The following is an 11,863-nucleotide window of genomic DNA, read 5'->3' as shown; positions in this document are numbered from 1 at the left end:
CGCAGTCCTGAGAAAACATGCAAAGACTCGATGCAGAGGTGGACAGCAGACATGAGCTGAGAGGTCATCTGGCTTTATTTAGATGAAAGCAATATGGTGAGGAGTAATAAAGACAATGAACTTTTTGTGTGAGAAAAACATGTTGATTAGATCATTAAGACGTCATCTGTCATTAAGAACTGAACTGAGATTGTCTTTTATATTTCACATCAATCTCAGAATTAGCAAATAGGAAGCAAAAGAGAGTTTTGAAATATAATCATTGTCATGAACCAACCTAAAATAACTTTTTTAACCAATAACCAAATTCCCTATAACCAAAAAAAAAAAAAAAAAAAAAAAAAAAAAAAAAATACAAATATTTTACTGCATCATCTAAAATAACTGAGGAACTCAAAATGAATTTCCTGTTTTTAAGGAAGTGACAGACAGTGTTCATCTGTAGTTTCAAGTTAGAGAGCTACGGGTAAGTCATGCTTTGTTTAAAATTATGTGAAACTGTAAAAGTAGTCAAAAAGAAGAAAAAATAATGAAAAGAGTGTAAAATGTAAATTAATTCAGCTATCAAATGACAGATTTTCAAAAGTCAACTTCTGTATAGGTTAAAATTATAATGTTTTCAAACATGTTTATTATTGTAATTTACTATATTATGTATGTGAAATATATATATATATATATATAACAACAATGTATAACATTATTTAGTATATCAGTGTATTGGTAACACTTTACAATACGGTTCATTTGTTATCATTAGTTAACTACATGAGTTAACGAACTAACAATGAAAACACTTCTACAACATTTGTTAATCTTAGTGTTGTTCTCAACATTTACTAATACATTATTATGATCAAAAGTTGTGTTAACGTTAGTTAATGCACTGTGAACTAACATGAACATTTTTAATATATTGCTCATTGTTAGTTCATGTTCATGTAAAATGAGACCTTACTATACCATTGCATTTGGCTAAAGAGTAGATGTGAAACACAAGTATATAATTTGCGTACTCGTCTGGAGGAATGTGGTTTCATTGTTCTTAACATAGAAAAGCGTTAGAGGAAGAACAAGACACACTTTTTTGGTCTCAGGTTGTGGCACCACATGTAACAAATGTTCTTGGGTCCTTGAAAGGCGCTATATAAATAAAACACATTATTATTATTATAACATATCTAGTGATCATCTAGTAAATTGACCAAAGAAAAATATAAATAAATAAATACAAAAAGTAATGAATAAAAGTGAGTATAAACGATACTCATGAGTCACTGAGGTGTGAAATAGTTTGTGTCTGTGTGCTGTGACCATATTGTGGTTAAGAATTGAGGACAGGAAGCTGAACCCAATTTATTTATTTATTTATTTTTAACCTGTTAAAGCATGACTAAAATAGATAAAGAAATGAACCCACAAATGAAAGCCATATGACACATGAGTGAGTAAATAATGTTGATATTTCCATTTTGGATGAAATATTCAATTTAACTATATCTGAACAGCACTGTAAAAAATATCAACTATATTTTTTGTGCACTGGCTTTTAAAGGGGGAACTATCATGCTCCTTTTTCACAAGATATAATTTAAGACTGAGGTTTCCCCCTAGCTCAGAATACAGCTTAAAATATTTTTTGTGCATGTATCTATAAATGCAAATGAGCTGCTGCTTCCCACCAGAGCACTAAACTAATAAAAGGACAGAGCCTACAGCTCAAAAACCAACAAAAACTCCAAAAACTAACAAAATCTCTATCGCGGTCACGCTAACGTGTCATGCTTAGTCATCATGAAAGTTAATTATGTGCATTCATTTAGTCATATCAGTCTACTCTTCTGATATATGGTTTCTGAGAACACACATCTAAAACATATGCACAGAAAGATATATGTCAGATGCCGCATCCCGTGAGCATTGAACTATGTTGTCTTTCATGTCTTATTGTGCTTAAACTGTTAAATACACACAAGGTTATGTCAAAAACACAAAAAGTTCACAATCACAGTCAGTTATGTCTGTGAACGTAAAAAGCAGGGACAGAAATTTTCAAATAACTTTGAAGCTTTAATAAGAATGAACTTCTTACTTGAATGCTGCTGTTAAATGCTGTTATATCATATTTTGATGGTCCACTTTAGACATTCTACTATAAGTAACTTTGCAACTACATGTCAAGTAGTAGTCATTGACATGTAGTTACTTATAGTTAGTAGAGTCTGACGTGGACAGTGTGTTACCTATATTTTTAAAAGCATTTATCAGTCTGTGTTAATGTTAGTAAAAATCTAATTGTTCATCGTTTATGTTAGTTCACAGTGCATTCGAAAATGTAAACAAATAAAACTTTGGATTTTTAAAAATACACTATGTTGCCAAACGTTTTGGGACGCCTGCCTTTACACGCACATGAACTTTTATGACATCCCATTCTTAATCCGTAGGGTTTAATATGGAGTTGGCCCACCCTTTGCAGCTATAACAGCTTCAACTCTTCTGGGAAGGCTTTCCACAGAGTTTAGGAGTGTGTTTATGGGAATTTGTGACCATTCTTCTAGAAGAGCATTTGTGAGGTCAGGCAATGGTGGCAAGAAGGCCTGGCTCGCAGTCTCCGCTCTAATTCATCCCAAAGGTGTTCTGTCCATGTTTGGAGCATGAAATTGTCCAAAATTTCTTGGTATGTTGAAGCTTTAAGAGTTCCTTTCACTGGACTAAGGGGTTCGTCACTCCAGAGAACACGTCTCCGCTGCTCCAGAGTCTAGTTGCTGCGTGCTTTACACCACTGCATCCGATGCTTTGCATTGCACTTGATGATGTAAGGCTTGGATGCAGCTGCTCTGCCATGGAAACCCATTCCATGAAGCTCTCTACGCACTGTTCTTGAGCTAATCTGGCCAAACGAAGTTTGGAGATCTGTAGCTATTGACTGTAGAAAGTTGGTGACACGGTCAACCTATCACGGTACCACGCTTGAATTCACTGAGCTCCTGAGAGCGACCCATTCTTCCACAAATGTTTGTAGAAGCAGTCTGAATGCCTAGGTTCTTGATTTTATACACCTGTGGCCATGGAAATGATTGGAAAACCTGAATTCACTGATTTGGATTTTGTCCCAATACTTTTGGCAATACAGTATATATTAGTAAATGCTGATATTAACCTTAAGATTAATAAATGATGTAGTATTATTTATTGTTAGTTTATGTTAAGTAAAATGGAATACTGTTACATAGATTAATGTTAAATAATGTTAACAAATGAAACGTTATCGTAAAGCGTTTTGGCATTGTGGAAAATGCCCCCATTTTGTATAATAATATTCACCCTCTCTTCCAGCAGATAACGATTTGTCACATATCTCAGTCACCATCCAGCTCAATCATGGACCAGAACACAACCAATTCAACTCAAGAACTTTGTGGCTTGTCTGAAATGCCAGCTCGTACATTCTTTATATCTGTATACTCACTGATTTTTCTGGCAAGCCTGGCACTAAACAGCCTAGCAATATATGTGTATTTTTGGAAAGCTACAAGTCAGTCCAGCATCACAGTCTATCTCAAGAATCTGGTTATAGCTGACTTGTTTGCCAGCCTGTGTTTGATATTACGCATTGCCAAATATGCAAGCCGTTCAGAGGAAATTCTGGATATCTACTGTAAGTTTGGTGCTCCAGCTTCCTACCTCAACATGTACTGCAGTATTCTCTTCATGGGCTACATTGCTGCAAACAGGTATGGATGTTCGACCGTCCATCCATCCATCCATCTACTGTAATAAATAAATAGTAAAAGCATATTTTAATTACAATGAATTAAAAAATGAGTTTTTTTATAATTATAAAATGTATAATTTATATATTATTAATAATTAAATATATTAATAGTTATAAATAATAGTTAATAATAATAATTATTATAATTGATTTTACAACTATTATTATATCACTGTAATGATAATGTAATTGTACGTACATAATTAAATGTATTTGTATACTTGTAATGATAATGAAAAAAAACAAACAAACAAAAACAAAAATTTCCCCCCGGTTTCACAGACAAGGCTTAAGCTAGTCCTAGATTAAAATGCATGTTTGAGCTGTTTTAACTAAAAATAACTTGCTCTGACATATCATAAAATATGTCAGAGGCAGAGCTATTGTTTTGTCTCACACCAGTAATGTTTTTTTCTTCTTTTTTTCTAGGGTACATTTATAAAATATACTTAAATACACTAATTGTATAAAGCCCAACTTTCTTCAAAAAAATCCTCCAGGTCATGAAAATCCTTTAGATTTCCATCATATTTTGCACATTTGAACCATAGACTGTAAAAAAAAATGGACGATGCGACGTCACTTCCTTCCATTGTAAAGAACTGAAAGTAGTAGGCTATCATTAGTTTTGTCCTGCTAATTATTATTTTATACCCATAAAAATAATTAGTAACTGCCAGATAACGATCACCTGCTTTTTCCCCATCATGGCTAAAGTTAGGCTTGTTATCTTAACTAATAACATTTATTAATTAGCTTATGAGGCCCACATTTAACGTTACCGGAGAAAGTTCAGTGATCGGTCAGATCCTGTAGGTCGGTTAGTACAGTTTACTGCTGAACAGCTCATTTTGTCGGTGTGAAATAACACAGAAATTTAAAAAGAATAGTTAGTTTTATATCTTCAATCTCCCCTTGAAGCGCCGACAGTCCTCAGAGAAGATCTCAGTCACAACTGTCAATCATAACGACACGCCTCATTTCTATAGCATCAGATTGCTAGCTAAAATCAAACTTATCACAAAAACTAACAATTGAAAATATATCAGCGTGATAACAACTACCCCTTAAATGACCAAAATCATCTTTCTGAAAATTTTATTTGAAGCATAATTTATTTTTTAGTTTTGACTCAAGTCCCGTTCGTTTGAATGGAGAGGGCGAGGTTTATGACCAGCCACCAGGGGGAGATCAAACAGCCACAGCCACACCCGATTTGAACCCTTCCCAGCAGTGACTGTATGATTCTCAGATCCAGTGGCGTGCAAGGGGCCGGGTTTGTGCTTGAGCCCCTGCCCCTTTGATCGCGAAAGTGAAAGTACCCTTTTCGGTCGCATTTCTCCCCGCCCCGGAACGCGATTTCTACTGCGGGAGAACAACCGAACAACCTCACCCCCCTAGAATGCGATTTGGGCTGAGGGGGAAACCCACGTCACACCCACCCACCTCTCTTTTTTGTCATTGACTTGCTAGTCATCGCAATTGTCAAAAACCCTATTGCTGTATTTTGAAAGCCTTCTCTGTATTCTTTGAATTCTTTGTTTCAGGTACATGAGGGTTGTACGGCCACTGGAGACTCACGTGTTGCAAACCGTCCGCTCGACCAACTACATCTGCGTAGTGACCTGGGCTGTCCATTCGTGCTTTGTTTTTGTCTACATCGCTGTTTTTGTCAGTGCTGATAAGGAAAACTCTCCCCACAGTGGTTTCAACTGTGAGGGCTTTCATAATAACGTGCTCAAACAGATCTACTTGGTCATGCAGATCACTTCCTTTTTAATGTTTTTGTCTGTGCTGATATCCCTGATTCTGTTTTATTGGGGCATTGTACATAGGCTTCGAAAAGCTCAGCGCACTATGCCGGAGCAGCCTGGGAACTCTAAGCTCAGCAAGTCAAAGCGTAACATGCGAGTACTGGTGGTGGTTTTCATCGTGTGTTTTGTGCCCTATCATATGGTGAGACTGCCGTACATGTTCATTAGTCCCCAGCTGCATGACTGTACAGCAGCTCAGGCGTTCTACATCCTAAAGGAGCTGACCGTCCTGCTTGCGGTACTAAATGCCTCCTTGGATCCACTTATTTACTTTGTCTTTTGCAAGACCTTCAGGGCGCAGCTCAACCTTCAAAGATTTCGACAAAGTAACTAGTAAGTTGAGTTAACAGTGAAATGTGTGATTTCTGCACCACTAGCAGCACGAAACGGAACTGCAAAAATGTAGGCAAGATATGGGTGTGACGTATGAGCCCTACATGGGATTGTGCATGGGTTCCATGTCAGCCCTATCTGAATTAGACCCAGTATGTGCCCCAAATGGGTTTGTCCATGGGTTCTATGTTGGCCCTATCTGAATTAGCCCAATCTGAATTAGGCACAGTATGGGCTGAAATGAAACCGATGGATAAACCCATTTGTGACGAGCAGGGCGGGCGAGAGCCGTGAGGGAACGGCGCGAGGCGTGCCGGCCTCGAGTCTCTCACGGAGGAGCTCCGGAGGCATAAAAGGAGGAGCGACATCAGTGAAGGACGAGAGAGGACCAGGCCTGGACTTTATTTTATGGTTTATTATGTTTGTGTGGCCGGCAGACGTCCGCGAGGGTCTGCCGGCATTACTTTCGTTTCGTTCTTTGTTTATTTTATATTAAAGTTTGTTGAATGTTCGCCGGTTCCCGTCTCCTTCTTCCCACATCTACTGACTTCGTTACACCATTTAAGGCCCATACTGGGACTAATTCAGATAGGGCTGACATGGGACCCATAGACAAACCCATGTAGGGCCCATACCTCACACCCATATTCTGCCTACATTGGCCCCACCATTAAATGCTGGCTGGGAACAGGTTCATTTGAAATCACTATTTGATTTCATAGCTTTAATGACAGCAGCACTTGAGCTGCATGAACTCTGCATCATTTGAGAATTTTTTTTTGCATCTTGAGCTTTAATGGAAGCAAGAACATCTGACTGTCTGTACAAAGGAGTTTATTTAGATCAGTTTACTTATTTAATTAGTGACATAGCAGTGCAGAAATATTTCTTTTCATTTTAAGACTTTATTTAAATATATTAAATATACAAATATAACATGATGTCCACCTTAGGAAAATGGGCATCTCCATGCTTTATTCAAACATTATTAAATATTTGTTAAAGATTTTGTAAGCATATTGATTTTGTAAGCATATTGCGTTAGGGTTATATATAATATAATTTTTCCCCTCATATGTTGATGGTTAAATCAAGCTTGTAGGGTCATTAAGAACAAATTAAAACAAATTATTACAATAATAATAATAAATGATGCAGTTTTATTACAGTCTCATATTCCACGGCGCTCAGCATGGGGTGAGAGAGGAAACCAGCTTAAACTGTGCTTGACAAACACAACATCCATATTTAACTCCCCTTTGAACTCCTACTGAATCCTCATAAGGAGAGCTAATAATAATAAATCAGAAAAGCTCTTTCTGACAACTGTAAATGTTCAGTAAACGTTATTTTGTAAATGTTTTTGTGTTGGATTACTTTTTATTGTGTAATGTATTTTATAGGATTTGTATTGATTTAAAGTTATTCCGGTTAAACTTGAATCCTTACATGGCGCTTTTAAGTTGAAAATAGAATATACAAAGGACATACCTGATTTTATTTAATATTGAGGAGGTATGTTAATAATTCACATAAAAATGGAAATTTTGTTATATTTCCCTGATTCTCATGTTTTTTCAAAATATGATTTTCTTTTGTCTCTGGAAAAAAAAGCAAATATTTTTGCACAATGTCTAAGTTGCTTTTTTCCATACATTCACACAGCCAAGACAAAACAAGAAAAAATAAAAAAAAGAACAAATATTGCACTATATTCTACATTTTCAATGGCATTTAATATAATGTTGTGAAAGGAATTTATTTGAAAAAGATTTTTTTTGTAACAATGTAAAAGTCTTCACTGTCAATTTAATGCACCCTTGCAGATCAAAAGTATTAACTTCTTTACTGACTGCAAACCTTTGAATGGTATGGTGTACATTATGCTCACAAAGCAACATATCTGGTTTGCATGTCCTATGTTCTCTATATTATTCTTTTTGAAATGTTGTCTTATTTATATTGTCATATTTTGTTGCACCTTATGTTGTCTTTCACTGTTCATTGAGTCTCAGAGAAATGTCTCATTCACTGTATACTTGTATATGTGCCGAAAATAAAGCTCTTTTGAATTTAGAAACATCTGAGACAAAGTTGGTTTTATTTAAACACAACTGGTAACTCCATAGACTCTAATGAGCAATGATCAGACACATTGTCACATTGGTTTATGTTGAAGAAGTGGAAGAAGGAATCTATTTGTATACAGAGACACTGAAGGAAGCTCCTGCAGTGCTGAGCAAGTGTCCACCCACGAGACAAACTGAGCGGTTCTTTTAGTTCCTTTCTAAAAGTCAACGCCCCCTTCCTCTGAGTTATCATGTGAGGCTCTTCTCCCCAACATGCTTCTTCTCAATCTCTGTCATGATACAAGCTGACTCGAGTCTTCAAGTAAGTTTATTTTATTATGGTAAAAGTTTATAATTATTTTTAATAAGAGGATATGGCAAAGTTATTTCGAGTGTTTTAAAACTCTAGAAATGTTTGAATACAAATGGCACCATATTCAGACTGAAGTCATTCAAATTGTCCTTTTGATTAAAATCTAAGAAAAAGGCAACATAGAATTATGTGATATGTAGAATTATGTGATATATCATTATTTATGTGCCTTTATGTTGTTCCAAATCCAAAAGACATTTTCTCTGTGGAACACAAAAGGTGTTAGAATGGTGTTAGAAAAAAGATGTTAGAATGTTAGTAACTAACAGCCTCAGTCACCATTCACTTGCAATGCATCTTATTCTCATACAATAAAAGCAAATGGCGACTAATAGTGTCATTTTGCACAGCATCTCCTTTTGTGTTCCACAGGTTTTGGAACAGCCTGAGGGTGAGTAAATGATTACAGATTTTACATTTTCGGATTAACTGTCTCTTTAAATAAGAAAAAAAAAAAAAAAATCAGATAAGACTAATATTTGCAGATAATAATTTTAATTAAAAAAGGCCACTTAAGTTGACTTAAAGAGAATGATTATGTTTCTTAGCAAACTTTTAAAAAGTGAATCGTTTTACTGAATGTGTGAACGCTGCCATTTTTTTAAAAGTATGCTTTAATAACCTTTGTTTTACCTTCAAGAAGTTTACCAACACAGTAAAACACATGTAAAGTACTTGATTATAATTTTAACTATAGTGCGTTATTCAATATTACATTTTCATCAATTTATTTTAAATATACTAAATTGCAACTTTATCATAACAAATATGTCATTACAAATATTTTTAAATACTGTATATACATTCAAGTTTCAACAGAAATTACATTAAAGTATATTGAAGTTTACATAAATGTTTGTCAGTACATTCAGCACTTCACTTTAAAAGTGGCATATGAGTCACTTTTTATTTCTGGACATTGATGATACCAGGAAATATTGTAGCACAGTTCAAAGCAGGCACTAAAAATGTTCTTTCATTTTCAATTTTAGATATGGATTACATCAACAATACACAGACAGAACAGAAAAACGGCACGAACGTCAGCAGTGTGTTCACGCATCAGGTTCTGCCTGTGCTCTACTCCATCATCTGTGCTTGTGCCTTCATTCTCAATGGACTTGCCGCTTGGATCTTCTTCAGAGTTCCCAGCTCCTCAGCTTTAGTCGTTTACCTAAAAAACATGGTGGTGGCAGACATTCTGATGCTGTTTACCTACCCGTGGCGTGTGGTGGGTGATCTCGGTTATGGCAGCTTGCAGTTGAAGCTGATAGTTTGCCGCTACACAGCTGTGCTTTTCTACCTCAGCATGTACACAGGAATAACCTTTATGAGTCTCATCAGCTTGGAGCGCTACTTTAAAGTCGTCCGCAGCACCTCCGCTGTGTCTTCCATTCTGCAGCGCGTTTCGGTAGCGAGGGCTTTCTCGTTGGTAGCTTGGGGCGTCATGATGTTCTTCATGCTGCCCAACACCATATTAACCAACCAGCCCATGCCTAAGGATTTTTCTTGCATGGCCCTAAAAAGCAAACTGGGTCGACGCTGGCATGAAATTTCAGCCCACTTCAACGTTGGAATCTTCTGGGTGGCGTTCATCCTGATGGTGTTTTGCTACACCTCCATCGCCTGTCACGTGTACCGCTCTTGCAAACGGGTGAAACAGGACAGCAGCGAGGCAGGACGACGGTCAAATCGAAGCATCTTCAGCTTGCTGGCCGTGTTCGTCTTCTGTTTTGTGCCCTACCACGTTTGTCGCGTACCCTATACGCTTAGCCAAAGGCCCGGGGCTGGTTTTAGTGAGCACAGCCGCTTCATTCTCTTCCAGTTGAAAGAAACTACACTCTTCCTGTCCGCTCTTAACGTCTGTCTGGATCCTATTATTTACTTCTTCATGTGCAGGACATTCAGAGAATCACTTTTGCAGAAGATGTCTTCTATAAACCAAGAAAACAGGAGGCCTTCAATAGGCACTGGGCTGAGTATCAGCAATCTGTAAGAGAAAGAGCAACAAGAGAGATGCGCATTGGCCATTTGCAAGATGGAAGAGCAGATATTACATTTTAAAACCACATATCTAGCTGTGGTTTCCTTGCAAAATGAAAGAAGGTCAAACTGAAGTGGTGCTTTGCAAAAAAACAACAAATTTCAACCACAGCTTTCAAAATCATTTAATGAAGTCAGCCAATCCTTAAAGGGAAGGAAAATGTCTTTCTCGCCCTCATATCATCTCATCTGACTTTAAAATAAATGTTCCAGAAGGGGGTTTTCTCAGTGATGTCATAGAAGAAAGTGTGAAGAACATTTTAATAATCTAAAAATCCTTTTTCCACTATAAGGAGCCTTTTGTGTAATGGAAAGTTTCCATGGGTGTCAAAGGTTCATTATGGAACCATATGTGCCAGTAAAGAGAGTATTTTGAAGAATATCCCAGACTATTGTTTTCTGTACAATCAAAGTGAATGAGACTTGGGGCATCAAGCTCCAAAATGATAAAAAATCAACATAAATAATTCATACAATAGCTTTGTGTGAGGTCTTGTGTAAGACTTTGTTCAGGGAAAATCTTGCCCTTCTGCTGCATCCTGCAGTTCTCAAATCATATAAGGTCTAATCATGTGGTGATGATGCCATCATTTTAGGACGTCTGACATTTGGTTAAAAGATTAGTGCCATTGGCAGGGCCGTAGCTTGGGCCCTCCAGCTGTGGGCCCCCATCGGATGTGTTCCACAGAAGAAAGCACATCATAGGGGTTTGGAACAAGATGCGGTTGAGACAATAATGACATTTTGGTTTGATCTACTCCTTTAAAATGGCACACACTCCCACACGTCACACTTCTGTTGGATGTTCTTTGGCTCAGGAGAGACATGATGTGTTTTGACTTGACACTTAGTTGATGCAGAACCCATTTCCATTGGTTTTTGCCAATCAAAATAACATAGCTTGCTTCTTTTACTGCAATATTAAAAACAACAACAATAAAAACAAAACAGGCTTAACAGTAACAATTCACAACAACATCAACAACAACAAAAAAATGCTAAACGTTTTACTTTTTCAAAACATTTTACTGTAATGAATGTACTCATGATAGTTTTCTGTAAAAAGTTTTTTAATTATATATGGTGTAGGTCAACGGTCTCACTGTATTCCGCCATGTTGAAATTACTTGACCCGCGGTGTTTCTCTAAGGGTGCCTTCACTTCGGTTTGTTTGGTTCATTTGGTCTGGACCAAAAAAACCCCCCAAAAAAACATATAGTCCTGATCCAATTAGCGTTCAGATGCAATTTTATCACTGAACCAAAAGATACTGAACCTAAAGGCATAGGGATAAATTCACAACCTGATTGGTCAGATTTTATGATGTATTGCCTATTTTGAGACGGAACTTGCCGAACATCCAAAAACAATGCTGTGCACTGAGATAAATGCAATTGTTGTGTGTGCGTAGCCTGCATATGATGGTATTTTGGCCAGCTGTGAATTCGCGGCG

The 11,863-nt window shown here is 36.8% G+C and overlaps 1 pseudogene; it reads left to right on the top strand.

Moving 5' to 3' along the window:
• The first annotated feature begins 450 nt into the window (after window positions 1-450).
• LOC137004243 (uncharacterized) lies at window positions 451-10,624 on the top strand (annotated as a pseudogene).
• The last annotated feature ends 1,239 nt before the right edge of the window (window positions 10,625-11,863 follow it).

The sequence above is a fragment of the Chanodichthys erythropterus genome, chromosome 17 (assembly GCF_024489055.1).
Source record: "Chanodichthys erythropterus isolate Z2021 chromosome 17, ASM2448905v1, whole genome shotgun sequence".
Taxonomy (NCBI): Eukaryota; Metazoa; Chordata; class Actinopteri; order Cypriniformes; family Xenocyprididae; genus Chanodichthys; species Chanodichthys erythropterus.
This window is presented reverse-complemented; position numbering and strand designations above follow the sequence as displayed.